Consider the following 18,872-nt stretch of genomic DNA (forward strand, 5'->3'; position numbering starts at 1 on the left):
TCTCAAAATTATGGACAATGCCGAGAAAAACGGATGCAAAAATCAATCACCAGGCGCAATATGGAAAGGTAAGTTAATTCCTGATCACTGTTATTGATAACTTTGATTCCTTTAAAAATGCAGTGAAAGAAATACTTAATTTCCACATGGAGCAAGTAAGGATTACGAACACTATTTACAATACAACAACGAAGCATGGAAGAAGTACTTGGACCTATGCACGCTATTAAATCTGACCTGTTATCAGTAATGGAACAGCAGCAAATACTTAAGCACGAGAACGAAGAGTTGAGAAAAGAAGTGAAAAATGTCTTGCATAAAGAACGAAAAAAAGAAGTTCAAATCGATGGGATAACAAAAGTAGGGTCAGAAGATATCAACTTCCTAATAAAATCGATTGGCACATCAATCGGCGTACCAGTCACAACCACTGACAGCGCCTCCTAAATCGAAGACCACAACGAAATAAAGAGAGACCATTACTTGTAATCGCACGCTTCACCAGTAAAAGCTTGAGAGCTCACATCCTAGCTGAAAGCAAGAAGGTAAAGCCAACAACGTCAGTTCTCAATAACAGGCAACACTCATTCCAACCAACATAACAGAACTATGGAATCCCATATTACAGAAACTTATTGTACCAAGCAAGGGGAGCAAAAACAGAAAAAACTATAAGTTTCTATGGAATAAGGATTATCAGGTCTGCGAAAGGATAAAAATATTCGCATGTGGTCTCATGTGACTCCAATTTAACCAGTCTCCCAATGCAGTCCTTAATCCCTCCCTTTTCCATACTATAAAGAGCAAATTTTACACTATTTTCTCACACTAATATGGCTACAAGAAATCCCGCCGAACATATTCAACAGGAAAACATTAGCTGTGTTGTATTCGAATGTTTAAATAATTCGATAGATAACTTTTATACAAGTTCTGAACTCACCATACTACACACAAACATAAGAAACGTAAAGAAATACTGGCTTACGCTATCAACCCTGCTCAGCAACCTCCTGATATACAATATATATCAATGTTCTAAACGAAGTTTATATATGTGATACAGAAGCGTACGAGTATAACATTAACAACTGTCACTACTAAACATTATGTAGAATACAAAACAGAGGCGGCGGCATGATGATAATAATAATAATAATAATAATAATAATAATAATAATAATAATAATAATAATAATAATAATAATTATTATTATTATTATTATTATTATTATTATTATTATTATTATTATTATTATTATTATTATTATTATTACGTGACACATCCAGGGACCCCCAAAACTTATCGAGGGATGGCATCTACTCTACAACTCTCTCTACCACTCAATCCACCAACTACAACAACCAACACTGCAATTACATCACTGCCATCTACTGCCCACCACCACTGGTACTTTCGCAATCACAAACATCCATGCCCAAGGTGAAATTCGAACTCGCAGCCTTTTGGATGGAGAACGATACGCTAACCACTCAGCCAACTAGGCCAGCAATTTATAATCGCATTTTTAAATGAAAAGCACAGTATGTCCGAAACCATAACCACTTTCGAACATGTAAAAACATTACAGTTGGAAATCATGACTAACCCCAAACACAAAATAAACACAATGTCCAGACCTCCAGATAGAAATCCACTCAGCTTCCTACAAGAATTAGAACCATGGCTTACATAAAGGCATTTTTGTAAAATTCAGAGCAACCTTACAGATCTTAGAGAAATCAAGTGCGACCACATCAGATGTCCCAAACTCTTGCATAGCATTTATCAAAAGATGAGAACCCTAAACGAGAGAAGATACCCTGTTGATCCACAGTCACAGAATTCATTCGGTGATCGTTTATTAGTTCAGAGGCTTTTCAGTAGGATAGAAGTTGAACGCTAATGTTTGTCCATTGCTATATTAAAAATATGAATTTAAAGAAATTGGATGGTAATTTGGTAGTAAAAATTTGTACTTTATACTTGACTCCACGTCTATGTTGCCTTTTTAGCAGTGTATTAAGAAAGAAATACAGCAAAAAAGGCAACATAGAAGAGGAGTCAAGTATGAAGCACAGATTGTCAGAACAATCCGAGAAATGTCTCCGATTGTTCTGATTATTCTCCGTAGCGCAATTGGAAGAACGATGGTACGGTTTCGTTCTTCAATTGGAAAAGGCCTAAGTTCGATTCTCGTCGTGATGGGAGGAATCCTTATATGGATTTTTTCAATCGAAAGTGAGTTAGCCGATCTCATACGGAGGTAGCAGAGTTTTTTCTCCCGGAAACTCGGGTTTTTCATCCCGCATACAGACAAATCGGCCTTTCAGAACACACGCAATTTACAGACAAAAAGACAAGATGGCCATAAATTAGCTTTCCCTCTTTGGAGGTATCTGTAGCTAAATGTAATATACGGAATGAGACCACATTTTATAGTGAGAGACTTTCGAAGGCATGGGGAGATGAATTCTGCAAAAAAAAAGATTTAGTAACAAAAGTCGCCGATAGGAAAAATTTTGGCGCTGGAGGAGCCGAAAACAGTCAGATATTTGCAGTAAACGCATTTAAAAAGTATTATGCAAATTTTACTGTGCGTACGTAAAAGCAGCACCACCAATTCCACTTAAAAAGGGACTGGGAACATTTTAGCAGTCATTCGAATGACTGACGAATTGTTCTCAATATGCGTCCTATCTTGCAGAGAACGGAAAACAGTGCAAGAAGCGACAGTAACAGGCGTTGCTACTGCGGTGTTCGACGACACAGGGACCAGTACTGGTCCAAGCGCTCGTGCCATAGCTCGCAAACTTAATATGGCTTATGGTACAGGCTGGAAATTCTTATGGAAAGTGCTTCACTTCTATCCTTATAAGTTCAGTAGTGTCCAAGCACTAACTATCGCAGATTATCATAAGCGCATGACCTTCGCGCTGACGTTTATTGCCGGAATGGAGGTCGACAATGACTGCCATTGGAGAATATTGTAAGGTGATCAGGCTCGTTTTTTTCTGAATGGGTCGGTCAATACTCACAACTGCAGAATTTGGGCATCTGAACATCCCCAAGCGATCCAATAAGTACCATTGCATTCTCCAAAACTAACCGTGTGGTGTGGCTTCATAGCATTTCATAATACAACCATACTTTTTTGAGCGTATTACCCCTACAGGTCCTGTAACAGGTTCCATTACTGGAGAGATTTATCGACGAATGCTGGAAAATTTTGTCATTTGTGCATTGCAGCAAAGACAATCTTTGGACTCCATAATTTTTATGCAGGATGGAGCACAGCCACAATTGAACGTTCAGTGCAACGCCTTTTAAGCCAGCATTTCAGTAACAAGAGGATTATCAATCAGTTCTTTCCAACGGCATGGCTGCCTCGATCCCCGGACGTCACTCCATGTGACTTTTGGCGGTGGGGGTATTTGAAATCCATTGTGCATGTTGGTAGCGTTCCCAACTTGCATGTCTTGAAAGAGAACATAAAATGGGCTGTTATGAACATCCAATCCGACTCCTTATGCTCAGCTGTAGTGCATATTGCACACCAGATGCAATTTGTTGTACACAAGAAAGGTCAGCACATTGAAAATCATGTATGTGGTTCAGGGGACCCTGATTTTGATGAATAAAACATATTTCCCGTGAGTTTAATCACTACATTAATTTCTGTGTCTCTCGCAAGTTATTGTTTTTGTTTAATTATTATTCTTATCATCATTGTAACGTGCCACATATCCAGCTGGAATGAGTGGTGCGCTGTTGCTTACACTGTCGAAATGTTATTATTCCATTTTATCTACCTTTAATGTAATTATCCGCTTGTTTTCGGCTCTACCAGCACCAAAATTTCCCCTATCGGTGAATTTTGGTACTAAATCTTTTTTTTGTGGAAATCATCTCCCCGTGCCTTCAAAAGTCTCAATATAAAATTTTGTCTCATTCCGTTTATTGGTTTTAGCTGCAGATACCTCCAAAGGGGAAAGTTATTTTATGGCCATCCTGTACTAGGTGTGGTGGTGGTGGTAGGCAATAGATGGCGTTGATGTAGATGATTAGTAGTAGAGGTTCGGTGTAGTGGTGGATACAGAGAGTTGCACAATAGGTGTCCTCCTGCGATGAGTCTTTGGACTTCTTGGAAGTGTCACGAATAATAATAATAATAATAATAATAATAATTATAATAATAATAATAATCATAATAATAATTATAATAATAATAATAATAATAATAATAATAATATCATTAGATCCATGGCGACGTTTTGGAATCCAATTTCAACACCATTCATTTGATGTTTTCTGGCAAACCATCAAACGAGGCATGGAATACTGAATGTTTGAAATGATTGAATTATATTTACCAAAATTCTCAGGAAACAAAATGTAGGAAAAGTAAAGCATTTGCATAAACTACCAATGCTAAAAGCCTCCGTCAATGACTTTTGAAATGGATCGGAAAGCACGACTTCATTTGGACATGAAGTAAGTCTGATGCTTTTAATTCTTTCAAAATTGGTTTACAACTACAGTATTTCAAGAGTTACTATAAACAGAAATAGAAAATGGAGATATCGATGAAAGCCAATTGCGATATTATTATTATTATTATTATTATTATTATTATTATTATTATTATTATTATTATATAAACTGACTTGAAACACATGGCATCAGATTCAGCAGATATCTTATACAACAACAGTAGTAGTCTGGTCACTAATAACCAAATAGGGGTAGTGTAAATGGTGGGGGATGTGAAGCAGGAAACGTGACGGCATTGGTCGGACACTATGAACAAAATCAAGATCAAGATAACATAAGGATTCGTGCCGTGATTGGTCAGACACTTTAAACCAAATAGGGGTAGAGTAAATTGGGAGGAAGTGATGTCAGTGTCATGGGTGTGTGTTGTTATCAGATGTAGATAAGTGAGGTTATTTGTTAGGTGTAAATAAGTAACGTCATTGAGTTGATGTGGAAGGCGAAGTTATTATAGTGGAGAGGTGTGACTTCCTGTGTTTCGTGGGTGCAGATTTGTGTGAGTGCATTGTTTTTGTTTGTTTTCAGTGGTTGCTTATGGGTAATGGTTTTAGTATGGAATTCTGGGTGATGGTTAGAGATAAGATGGAGTGTGAAATGCTTGGAATTTCGTAGGGAGGGACACATATGTCTATGACGTCACGTTGTGTCTTTTGACTCGCGTATGGCATTCTGGGTAATTCTTCGCGTATGGAATTGTGGCTGATGGTTAGAGATAAGATTGAGATACACAATCTCAGCAAAGAGATTGTGTATCTCAACAACTGATTTTTCAGAAGTCGAGATATGGAATTAACAAATTCTGAGGATGCATTCAAAATCCTGACTTCATGGTGTTCATGAAAACTGCTCTGTAGCTTTGAGCCTACTTTGCCACATTTCTTAATAAGTGATATATTTCTCATAAAAATTCAAAATATGCTTTTCAAAAGCTACTTTTTTAATGCTTCCTTCATTGATGTACAGAACTTTTTTTTTATTTTTGCACTTGTAATTTTTTTTGCATTCATAACTAAACAGAAATTAAGACTTTAAACTTAACAAGTGTCTGAAAGTAGGGTTACCCTATTTCTTGAAAACAATATATGACATCAGTGTCGACCATAAAAAAAATTGTATAGAAAAAATAAAATGTTTATCTTCAAATAAATATTTATGATCATGGCAAAAGGTCTGTGTAGTGCTTTTCTACAAAAGTGCCTCCCTGACAAGGTCATCAGCTCTCTTCCTTCGATCAAAAAGAGATCACCCAGAATGTTCACCAGAATGGCTGAAGAATACTGGTTTATAGAAAAAAATTGCGGCATTGAGAAATTACTATATACGAAAACAAGAGCAATATATGCACAGCTAACTAGAACCATTTTTCCAATACCATAGCATCGAGAACATAAAAAGAGGGGAGATCAAATTAAGTTCAGTGTTAAACAATATATTTCGTCTTCCAATAAATTCGTTCTACAAAACCTTTTTCTTTAAAGTTCATCATGCATGTTTACCAATCAAAATGTGGGTTGTAGCAAAAGAAATACCACTAGATGGTCTTGCAACCTGTCAGTTCTGTAAAGAGCCAGAAACACTTTATCACATGGTGATTTATTGTAAAAAAGAAGAAATCTGGAGTCTTAAACAATAAATGCCACAGAATCAAATAATTAATGAAAATCTAATATTTTGGCTAAATGAGAAAAAGTTAAGCAGAGAACAAACAATCATAATTATCATAACAATGTATACTATCTTGACATACAAGTGTGACCATATGTATGCAGAACAGGCGGTTAAAAGATCCAAACAAAATTCAATCGATACTTGCAAGATGTCATGAGGAATTCTATCCAATTGAAAAGGATGAAAGCAGAGGAATGGGAGTCCTTGGGAATTCACTTGCATCAAATTAACTAATGCTACCCTTCAGATAACTGAACATGAAAAAATTCAAAATTGTGTATATATGTAGTCTTTCTTCTGGTGTGTGGGAGAGGCACAGGGCATCAATTATCAGGAATGCTAAGTGAACTTTAAAGACTAGAAATGTGTAATCAAATAATGGTGTGGTAAAATAGCTAACAATTAAAATTGTCAATAACAGTAATACAGAAGTATGAAGAGTTAAACCTAAATGTAACTAATTGAAATGTCATGTAACTGATCCCTGTTAAACTATGAGACTATGAGAAGTAATTCACAAAATGAATTACTTGTAACACATGGTAATACCCTTAAGGAGGTTAAAGCATATGCAAACATATGATGAATATATCTATCAATGATGTATCAATTTTACTGCTGTGTATTTATTTTTATTTATATAATAACATTAATAAAATGATATTAAGAGTTAAACCTGAATGTAACTGATTGAAATGTCATGTAACTGATCCCTGTTAAATACTATAAGAAGTAAATTCACAAAATGAATTACTTGTAACATATAGTAATACAGTACCCATAAGGAGGTTAAAACAAATGTAAATATATGATGACTATATCTACTTATGATGTGTTTATTTTTACTACTATGTATTTATTTGTTATTGATCTGATAACAGTAGTACAAAGGTATTAAGAGTTAAACCTAAATGTAATCTGTATGTATATATCTATTTATGATGTAAATATTTTACTATTATGTATTTACTTGTTACCGTTTTAATAAAATATACTCAGTGGAAGTGGCACTTGCGTCCTTTGCGCTTGGTCGCTCGAAGTCAGACTTAAGTTCAAGTCTAGTCGCCGACTGGAGGAACGTGTTCTAAGCCTTTCTTCGACCGATTCCCGAGTTAGTCGATCTCTGTCACGGGCAAGCGGCTTTTCCCTCCTGGAAACTCGGGTTTTTTATCCCATAAACTCAAGAAAATCGACCGTAGTACCAACATTATTTCAGACAGTAACATATCTTGTTAGGGTTAGGTACGAAGAGATGGCAGCACTTGTTTTCCAGCCTCTTCATCGGTGGCTACTATAATTAGTGATAGACATGGGTCAGCTATCTCTAATCAACTACCAGTGGATATTGAACTGCCCACTTAGTCTCCAAAAGCTAGAAAAGGGTATAAAGGCTTCGCCCACTCCCTATAAGGGAATAAAAGGAGTTAGCTGATTTATTTATTTTTATATTTTTATTCTTGATCATGGCAAAAAGAAATTCATCAGCTTTTCAAAGTTTTGACATTCATACCCATAGTTTTCATCATTTGGAATACCACACTGTGAGGATGAACTTGTTGTCCTGGCTATTAATTTTACCTTCGATTCCTTGGGCTTCAAGGCTACTTCTGTAGCTGAAAATTTTTATTTTTATTTTTATTTTTATTTTTTTCAAAATGTCGTATTTTTCTTTAGCATTAGTAAGTTTAACTAAAGGATATGAGACAAGCAAGGGTTTGGACTCTGCATTAGCGTTTTCTTATTAGAAACTTTTTTTGTCAGCACAAATAAATAGCTATTTCTTATTATTTCAAATGGATATTAGCTCTGTAGTATACTTTGTTAATTTCCAAACATTTAAAACTTTAGAGTGGGTGTAAAAGTCAACAGTGTCTATTCGTTACTCATATCCTCCCTTTTGATGTTTATGACGGTCGTTCTCTGATGCTAATGACACCAACATTCTAATTGAGATTATCAGTTCTAGTTTTCGAGTATATGGACTAAAATTATTAATTACAGGATATCAGTTTTCCCCACTTTTTCCCCGTTCTCGGCATTAATTCCAGAGTAGTGATATTTTTTTTTTTACATTTACGTTTTCTTGTATTATGATGTATTATGATCTGTGCTAATGATTCTGCTTAAAGATTTCTTTGTCACCGATTTTTACACATATGGTTTTGGTATAGATGTAATTATATAGATGTATCTAAATATGAAAAAGTTCATTCCTTTTTCATATTGTATTTCATATTGTATTGTATTGCATTATAGTTCATATTGTATTTCATATCATATTGTGTTGTGGTGTTTTGTGTCTGGTAAAGTAAAATAATGGGTAAGCCACAAAAGTCTTTGCAATTTTCTTTCTTCAGGAGAATAGCACGAGACAAAACTCTTCACATAGCTCTAAAAGAATGGAAACCGATTATTATTTTAGAAAATACGTGCATTGTGATGTGGTTATCCAGGACCACTTTTCCCAAGTGGTTATCTAGGACCATTTGGGAAAAGTTATGCAGGAAGTGGTCTGATATCCTTGCCTACTTGCAAAGAAAAGTAGACTACGAATTGGATCCCGGAGACTGTTATATTCTCAAATGCCAAGATGGAGAACTAATGGTCCATGATACAGGAGATGGTGGAGGTAAAGTTTTCTCTATTAGTTGTGAAGATGCTGATGTATTATGATCTGTGTATTATGAGGGACTTTCACCAAATATGCACGCCATTAATAATCGTTTACTATCTTTGGAAACTGAATTACCATGTATTCGTATCATCGGAAAAATTATCGCTGACGATCTAAACTCGTCAATGGTAAAATTAGACTTTCAAGATTTTATTCAATTCGATAAAGATTCTTTATTTTTGGACATTTACGAAAATTTTACGAAGAAAAATGTTCGTAAATGTCACCAAATATACACATGTCACCAGATATACACAAGCAGTATATCTTGTCACCAGATATACTGCTTGTGTACATCTGGTGACAAGAGAATACATGGAAAGTTTAGGGAGGCACGATGTCATATACAGGCTAACATCTTATCAGATGTATGGAGCTGTGCTTCCTATGGTGTCCTATCTTAAGAATGTTCGTTACTCACATGAAAATGTGAGTAACGAACATTTTCTTTACTGAACTCATTGGAATTTGATAAGAGTGTAAACTAAATCTTGTGAAATATTTCTAGGTAATAACATGTTCGAATTTTTCTCTGTGAATATACTTGTAAATAATATTTCAGCAATATAAAATATGCATTTGTAAACTTAAATGAACAAACGTTTTGTGTTGTTGATTTGTTTTCCCCAGTGAAATTTTTAATCAGTTATTATGTTTGGAAGTCGATATATAAAACCATAACTTTATATTTCAATGTAATTCTGTTTCATTATTGTGAAAAAAAAGTTAAATTTTTTTTAGGAAAAAGTAATGAACTTTTAAGATCTAGACAATTACATCTATACCAAAACCACATGTGTAAAAATTGGTGACAAAGAAATCTTTAAATAGAATCATTAGCACAGATCGTACTACATCATAATACAAGAAAACGTAAATGTAAAAAAAAATATCACTGTGAAATTAATACCGGGAACAGGAAAAAAAAGCGGGGAAAATTGATATTCTGTAATTACCGTAATTATTTTAGAAAAAATGTCTAATGCTACCTATTGACATTTCGAGTTATCTGTAAGCATTTTGCCCATATACTCGAAAACCAGAGCTGATAATCTCAATTAGTATGTTGGTGTCATTTGCATCAGAGAACGACCGCCATAAACATCAAAAGGGAGGATATGAGTCATGATTAGGCACATTGACTTTTACACTCACTCTAAAGTTTTAAATGTTTGGAAATTAACAAAGTATACTACAGAGCTAATATTCATTTGAAATAATAAGAAATAACTATTTATGTGCTGACAAAAGAAGTTTCTAATAAGAAAACGCTAATGCAGAGTCCAAACCCTTGCTTGTCTCATATCTTTTAGTTAAACTTACTAATGCTAAAGAAAAATTCGACATTTTGAAAAATTAAAATAAAAATAAAAATTTTCAGCTACAGAAGTAGCTTCGATTCCTTATGCTTCGATACCTTCGAAGGTGTGCTTCGATACCTTCGAAGCACAAGGAATTGAAGGTAAAATTAATAAGCAGGAGGGAAAACAAGTTCATTCCCACAATTTTGCAAGCAAAAGCAGTTTCTGTATGTCAAAAGGAGACATAAAAAGTAGATTTTGAAAATTATATGTTGAATTTTTAAAGTAAAATAGAGAAAAACAACCAAGCAGATTGAAAATAAAAATATTGCTGCATATCAAAAGCCCATTTTATTGAGAGATGCGAATTTTCGTTTTGCAGTATTCCAAATGATGAAAACCATGCGTGTGAATGTCAAAACTTTGAAAAGCTGATGAATTTCTTGTTCGCCGTGATTATAAATATTTATTTGAAGGTAAACGTTTTATTTTTCTTTATATTTTTTTTTTATGATCGACATTGATGTCACATATCGTATTCAAGAAATATGGTAACCGTACTTTCAGACACCGGGTAAGTTTAGACTTAATTTTTGTTTAGTTATGAATGCGAAGAAAAAAAAAATTACAAGTGCAAAAAGCAGTTTTTATATGTCAACGAAGGAGACATAAAAAGTAGATTTTGAAAAGCATATTTTGAATTTTTATGAGAAATGTATCACTTATTAAGAAATGTGTCACTTATTAAGAAATGCTTCTATATATATATATATATATATATATATATATATATATATATATATATATATATATATATATATATATATATATATATATATATATATATATAGAAGCATATCAAAAGCCCACATCATGTGATGCGAGTTTTCAAGTTGCAGTGTTCCAAATGATGAAAACAATATGGTTATGAATGCAGCACCGGCCCGAGCAAATTTCTGAATGTGGGCAATATTTTTTTCCTCCCTTCGGTCGAAATTTTATATGTATATATAAAAATTATATATAGTGAATAAATAAATAAAATATTTTTGTTTATTATATAATGAGTACATAATTTAACACAATTTATAAATGTTACATAAATCACATTAACTATGACAAAACAAATATGAAAAAATCTAAAGTAAGAATTAACAGTTTTAATTATTTTTAAAAAAGAAATCTTTCTAGCGTTAATTTTGGCAAAAGACTTTACTATTTCTTCTAGATCTAATGTCTCGGCAATATCACTTTCAATAGATAAAGTGGCTAAGCCATCTAATCTCTCTTGGAACATCGTGGACCTCAAATAATTTTTAATGTCTTAATTTTTAAAAAGTTTTAATTTAGGAAAACTGCGCTCTGCACTTGTAACTGTAGTTGGGATTGTTAAAAGAATTCGTAGTGATGTGTACACATTGGGAAAAAGACTTATGCAGATATTTGCACAAATATAATTTAATACTTCTTTGGGAGAATAATTATTTGATATCCTCCGAGAGAATATCTTTAATTCATCTAATAAATCTATTGCTGAAATATCTTTTTGATCACCATCAGACAGAACAGTTTCCAAGTCGAAACAAGCTTTTTTTTTACTGTATCATTATCAACTTTTAAGTTACCAATGTTAAAGAGAAACCCAAAAATTGATTCATATTTATTTAGCTGATCAAATCTCTCAGTAATCGATGTTATTGCTGAATCAAGAATTACATTAAAATAATTAATTTGAAACTGTCGCTCAAAATTAGTAATTGATTCGTCAGGACATTCATAATCAGTTGAGTTTTTACACGTCGAGTTCGTGTGCTGTCGTTAGTTGGGAAATAAGCATTCAACCCAATATGTAGAGCAGAGTTGTGGGCTTGGTGCTTAACTTTCAAAAAATTATTTTCGCTTCTGTATGACTTCAAGAATTTTTTTCGTAACATCTAAGGCTTTCAAGGCTTCCATAATATTGCAAGAGATATTTTGCAATTTGTGTGCTAGATGCATTGACTTCACTTAGAATGTCATACCAAACAAATGTGCCAAATATAAACTTGAAAGAATTAATTTTCTTTTGCTAACGAACGAGCTTCCAATATTGTTTTAATGCCTTGTTGCCCAATTAAGCTGTCATCTTCTGTGATGAAAATTAAAGCTTCATGTATTTCTTTTACTTGATTTCGTATTGCTTTTACAGCTTCAACGCGACTTTCCCATCTCGTCGCATAAAAGTTTTAAAGTAAAATTTTGGATGTGGTTTAGAACTTCCCATCGATAACTTGATGAAGAAAAGAAATTACAGATTGACTGAATAATGTCAAAAAATAAAACCGTATCTACATTGCAGCTTGCTGCATCGCTCAATACCAAGTTCAAGGAATGCGTACAACACGGAACAAAAAATGCTCTAGGATTTTTGTTCCTTAAAAGTGCTTGTACCCCTTCATATTTGACCAGTTGTCATATCTCTGACCACGGATATTTTGAATATTTAAGTTTTTTTTCTTCTAATAATTTTAAAATTACTTCAGCCATATCACTTCCTGTTGTATTATTAATTTTAGTAAAATCTAGAAATCTTTCCTCTATTTGTATAATATCTTGAGGTTCTTCATTTTTTCTTTTATAGAAACATATCTTACAATTAAGGACATTTGCTCCTGCCGCGAAATATCAGTGGTGCAATCAACAATTACTGAAATATGCTTAGCATTCATTATTTTAGATAATTCTTTTTTATTTTATTATTCAATATATTAATTATTTCGTTTTGTATACATTTTCCTAAATAATGAACGTGAATTTCATTGTTTTTTATGCGTTCTACATGTTTTTGTAATACTCTGTCAAATTCGGCGAATAATTCAATCAGTTTCAAACATTTTCGAATATAGAATTTTCGTATATAAAATATTCGAACTTCATCTGAACGCTATGTTTTCTTTTGCAAGAAATTTAATAACCGATATTATACGTTTTGAAACATCCAGTATTCTTGTTCTTTTTTTTTTTTTGAGTAATTTTAGCTGATGTTGATCCATTGTAGTTTCATTTTTTAAAAACTTTTCCAAATCAATCCATTTTTCAAAATTATTAAAATGTTCTTGAGATTTTTCGTGGCGCTGAAGAAGTTGGAAAAAGATGTTGGAAATAACGATTGGTTTATCCAATCGTTATTTCCTTCCGAAATCAAGTTCATAGTTCGAATATTAGAAAATAATTTGCAGCAGAAACAAAATACTACATATTTTGAACTTGAGTAAATTAACCAAGATCTTTTAATGGTTTCTCTGTTACTCAAAATCCTATTATAATGCGATACATGAAAGCTTCTATTATGTTCATCGCGTGGAAAAAAAAGTCTCTTTTGATTCAGCAGGAGGACCTCGTTTTACTAATATATCAATAACTGAACTGAACAAGTACCTTCATAAATACGAAGTAACAAAATTCATTCAGCAAAGCTTATAATATAATACACATTAATACAGGGATAGCGAATTGCCACATAAGAAAATTTTGCGGATATTTGAACGAGTTATAATAATAATTATTATTATGATTATTATTATAAAAACCTTCATGGAGTTAAAGACTCATCGTGGGAGGTCCACCATTATACACATAGCTTATCATACCGTGCCTTAAATATATTTACTGTCTCTGTGCTCACCACACTCTCGGGTAATGCATTCCAATCATTTGTGTGAACAAGGTGAGCACACCTTGTTCACACAAATTCCAAATCTCCTTATATCGCTTGTTGCTTTCTTTACTTGCTCTTCCTTTTCTCTTTTCCTTTTGAGAAAAGTAGCTCCCGATAACTGAGAAAAGTAGCTCCCGATAACTTTTTCTCTTTCAAAATACTGATCTAAGTGACAATAAATTTCGTATTCATAAATTATTCTTTTTCTATTAATTATTAATTTTGAGTTAATTTCTTATTTTTAAGAGTTTTAAAACAATTAAATCTTATTTAAAAAAATCGATTTAAGACAGTTGCCTTCTACGGATTTTTACTATAAATAATTTATTTATAATTTGAAAATTTGATGATTAAAGGTAAACTATAATTATTGAGGGCAATGTAAGATGTAAAGTATGCTGCAACGAGCGATTTTGGCATTTTAGCAAAATGCACCTCTGATTAATATGTTTAGAATTTGTAAACTATTATCTTTAAAATTTTATTTGTCTATCAAAAATCAAAAGTAAGTACACAATTAAAAACAAAGTCAAAAATTGTCCAAAGTGACTTAAACACAGAATACACAATACACTCCATATGTTTCACATTCAAAATTGAAATGCGCTGATAAAAATGTCAGTGCATATAAACCTGTTTCGTCTATCCAAATTTGAAGCAGAATTTAAGAAAACGAACAGCGTAATATACACCTATGTTTCAGACTAAATTTCTGGATAGATCAGTGTTTCTGAAACTTCAGATATCCGTGTGTTAAAGAAGATACCCCCTTCTTTAATTTTCATTATTACCAAGTCCTTATCAAAATATCTTATCAAAATAATAATAAAAATAATATATATTTTATTTTATTTTATTTTATTTTATTTTAACATTTTAACATTTTATTATTTCTCTGATAAATTACATACATTATATGAACACAATTATGCATGACAAATACTTTCTCGTACATAAAGTTGTTTTAAATAATAATAATAACAATAACTGTTTACAACGTATATTATTATAATATTCATAATGATGATTATTACAGATGTTTCTTTGCAATTTTACACTCTATATATACAATATCAATGGATATAATCACTCTATATTGCATACTTTTGTTAGAGTTATTACATAAATTTGATTACATATGATACATTACTTACATTTGTTTACATATGATTTGTTTACATACATTTGTTTACATATAATACATACATTACATACATTGGTTTACATGTGATACGTACATTACATGCATTTGGTTACATATGATACATCTTGGATGAGAACTAATTTCTCTGCTTTCATCCTCGAAGCTCATATGTAAGCTTATCTGAGGATGACACCAGTTGGTTATTACTTGTTTTTTTTTGCTATGTTGGGAAGCTACGAAATCTATGATTGAGAAATTCGCGCACACGCACGCACGCACGCACGCAAACACACGCATGTACACACACACACACACACACACACACACACACACACACACACACACACACACACACACACACACACACACACACACACACACACACACACACACACACACACACACACACACACACACACACACACACACACACACACACACACACACACACACACACACACACACACACACACACACACACACACACACACACACACACACACATAACTTGGAATGTATTGATGCATCACTGAACTGGAAGCCTGAACGAATATATTGTGTTTCATTAAGTTGGTATGGTATTTTGGGTGCGTGTTTCTTGTTCACAGTATGCCCTTAGAGCTCTTTTCAGGCTATTGTAGTTTGTAAGGTTTCTGTATTCAAAAGGTAATTTGTTCATCATGTCAGGCATGTAGAAGTTTCGCTTGGCCTTTCCGTAATGATTATTGTATTTATATGTGATATAATTAGTTGTCTGAGGTCTTGTTATACGGTATGTATTTCTGACTGTCCTGTAGTTTGGCGTCGAAATAATGTTTTAGCAAAGCTGCATAGTGAAATAAATGTTTTGCGTAAGCATTTTGTGATCTGACATTGCAAAGTATACAAAGTCGTTATTGTCTCTTTGTTCCCAAAAGATCAGTTTTATCATTTTGTACTGTAGCGACATTAATCTATTTAATTTGTAGGGTACACCGAAAGCATACGTTGTTATAGCGTATCATAGTATAATTTGGCATACTGCTTTGTATATCAGTGTTTTTAGGCGTGTGGTACTTATGTCTTTGAACCTGTAGAGCTTACCAGTTATTGTTCAGAGTTTGTTGTGCAGATGATTTAGGTGGCTATTCCAGTTCATATCTGCATTGAAGTAAATTCCAAAGTGTCGTATTGTTTCAATCTGAGTGATTGTAGTGATTTTATTGTTCTGTGTGTTTTTTATGTAGGAGAGCGGAAGTTGGATGGTTATATATTTGTTATCAACTGGTCGAATCAGTGGATTTCTGAGTATCATTCATTTTGTCTGATCTGAGTTTAGGTGTATGGAGTTTTGTGAGCCAGTCTATGAGCTGATTTATGTCATGTTGCATATTTGTTTGGGCTATGCTTGCGTTATTATGGATGAATATTATTGCTGTATCGTCTGTGTATTGGAATATCTTACCTTTGAGTGGTAGCTGATTAATATCGTGCGTGTAAATATTGAATAGAGTTGGGGAGAGTACAGCTCCCTGTGGTACTCCACAGGTTACTGGTAGCTCTCTGCTTCGGTTTGACCCGATACGTGTGATATGCTTTCTATTTTGAAGGTAGTTTGTAAACTACCTGTGAAGAGGCCCGTCTATTCCAACATGCCTCAGCATTTCTAACAAGGTTTAATGTGTGAGTGTATCGAATGCTTTAGTTTTTTTTTTGTTGTTTTACTTTTTTTATTGAACCAATAAAGACTACCATGGCAATTTTGTTTTTTGTCTAAGGCGGTATTAATTACGTCTGTTAAGTCTTCCGAGAGAGATGTTGTTCCCTTATTTTCCTGAAAACCATATTGTGTTTTCGGGATAATATGAAAGGTCTCTGTGTTTGCTGTGAGTTTCTTCAGTATGATCCGCTCCATAATTTGATTGATAATTGGTAATGTTGCTATAGGTCTGTAATTGCTGATTCTTTTCTTTTTTTTTTTTTTCCATGTTTCTATATGGTGTGATTATGGCGGCCTTTAGCATACTTGGTATCTCTCCTGTTTTAAATATTTTATTTATTAATTTTAGTAGGATAGGACTTAAACTAGTTGCATGTTGCTTTATATCTTTAGGTCTTATATCATCAATTCCTGGGCCTTTGTTTGGTTTGATTTGATGAATTGCAGAGAGAAGTTCTGCTTCTTTTATGGTTGGGAACCATAATGTCTGTTTTGATTGTGGTCCAAGTGGAGGGTCACGTTTTGTGATTGGGGGAATATTTCTGTGCAGTTCTTGGATCGAGTCTGCAAAGTATTGGTTAAAGTCATGTGCTAGTTGTTGGATAGGTTTTGCGTCTTTCATGAAGCTGTGTTTTATGGTTTCGGAGGTGGTGGTGTTAGGAACACAATCTAGCATCTCATTGATCAGATGCCAGGTTCGTTTAGGTTAGGTTAGGTTAGGTTAGTTTCTTCGTCTATTATTGTTTTCTGTCGCTTTTCTTCTGTGGGAATTGCATGGATATTGTCTTGGTGTGAAGGTTTAGAGCAGTGAAGTCATGGTCTGCTACTTTGCACTGTATGACTGATGCAGTGTAACTGTTTGGTTGTGCTCGGACGTTTATATGATCTAGACAGGAGGCAGTGATAGTATTTCCGAATATTTCTTCTCTAGTAGATGCTGTTATTGTTGGTATTAGATTATACATGGATAGTGTATCTAGGTATTGTGCAGTGTTGTTCTGGTTTTCGTTTGCAATATTTATGTTTACATCGCCGATTATCATTAGGTATTCGGTTGAGCATATTTCTTGGCTTGAAAGCCAGCAATTGAGTTCGTGCAAGAATTTTATCATGTTTAGGTTTGGTGGCCTGTAAATAGCATTTAGTATTATGGGATGCTGTCTATTGGTGGTATTAGTGATTTCGAAGCAAAGGGTTTCAGCATGCTCAAACTGATGGGCCGTTTCTTTTGCTATTAATTTTTGTTTGATAAATATTAATATTCCACCCCCTCTTTTTGTTTGGCGGCATGATCTATGTTGTTGGAAGCCTGGAATTTGGAAAGCAGTCGCTTCATCATTAGTTATGGATACTTCTGTTAGAATCAATATATCAATAATATCAGTGTAATTCCTCAGATAAGCCTGTAACAATAACCAATGTTTTCAGATGCTTCTGATGTTAATATGCAAGATGGAGAGACCTCTCGCTTGTACTGTGTGTTGTTTCCCTGCATCAAGCGATTCGAAAGTGATAATAATAATAATAATAATAATAATAATAATAATAATAATAATAATAATAATAATAATAATAAATAAATAACATTGTAAATGTCTGTTTTATTTGAATTTAGATGTACATTTAAACAAATTAAAAAAATTTGTTTTATTAAAAAAAATGATATTTTTTTAATAGAACAAAATTTATAAAGATACTAACATTTTTACTTAATATAAATAATTTATCATCAATGAAGGAGTGAAATTGCCTATTTCTATATCTGCTATATTGCTCTCTTTTGTGCATTTTATAAATCCAGTCTTTAACCAATAATCCATACTTAAGAATTTGAAAGCTAAAAAAATTACCGTATTTACTCAATTATAACTCGCACTTTTTTCCCAAAATTAAAGCTAAAAAATTGTGGTGTGAGATATATGCAGGGATTTTCGGAAACTAACGTTTTCAGGGAAAAAAAACAACTAAAAATAGGTATGACTTACAAAGAAGCTTCTATTCTCCATCACTTCTTCTGTCCTCCAGAGCGGTTTCCTTGCGTGCAACGTCAAAATTATCTAACCAAATAGAGACATCTTCTTTCCCATTATATCAAGCAAAAATACCAATAATTTAAGACTTGAAATACGAAATG

This window comes from Typopeltis vanoorti, chromosome 12, assembly GCF_054136105.1.
Source record: "Typopeltis vanoorti isolate ZY-2024b chromosome 12, IOZ_Tvanoo_1.0, whole genome shotgun sequence".
In the NCBI taxonomy this organism is placed as follows: domain Eukaryota; kingdom Metazoa; phylum Arthropoda; class Arachnida; order Uropygi; family Thelyphonidae; genus Typopeltis; species Typopeltis vanoorti.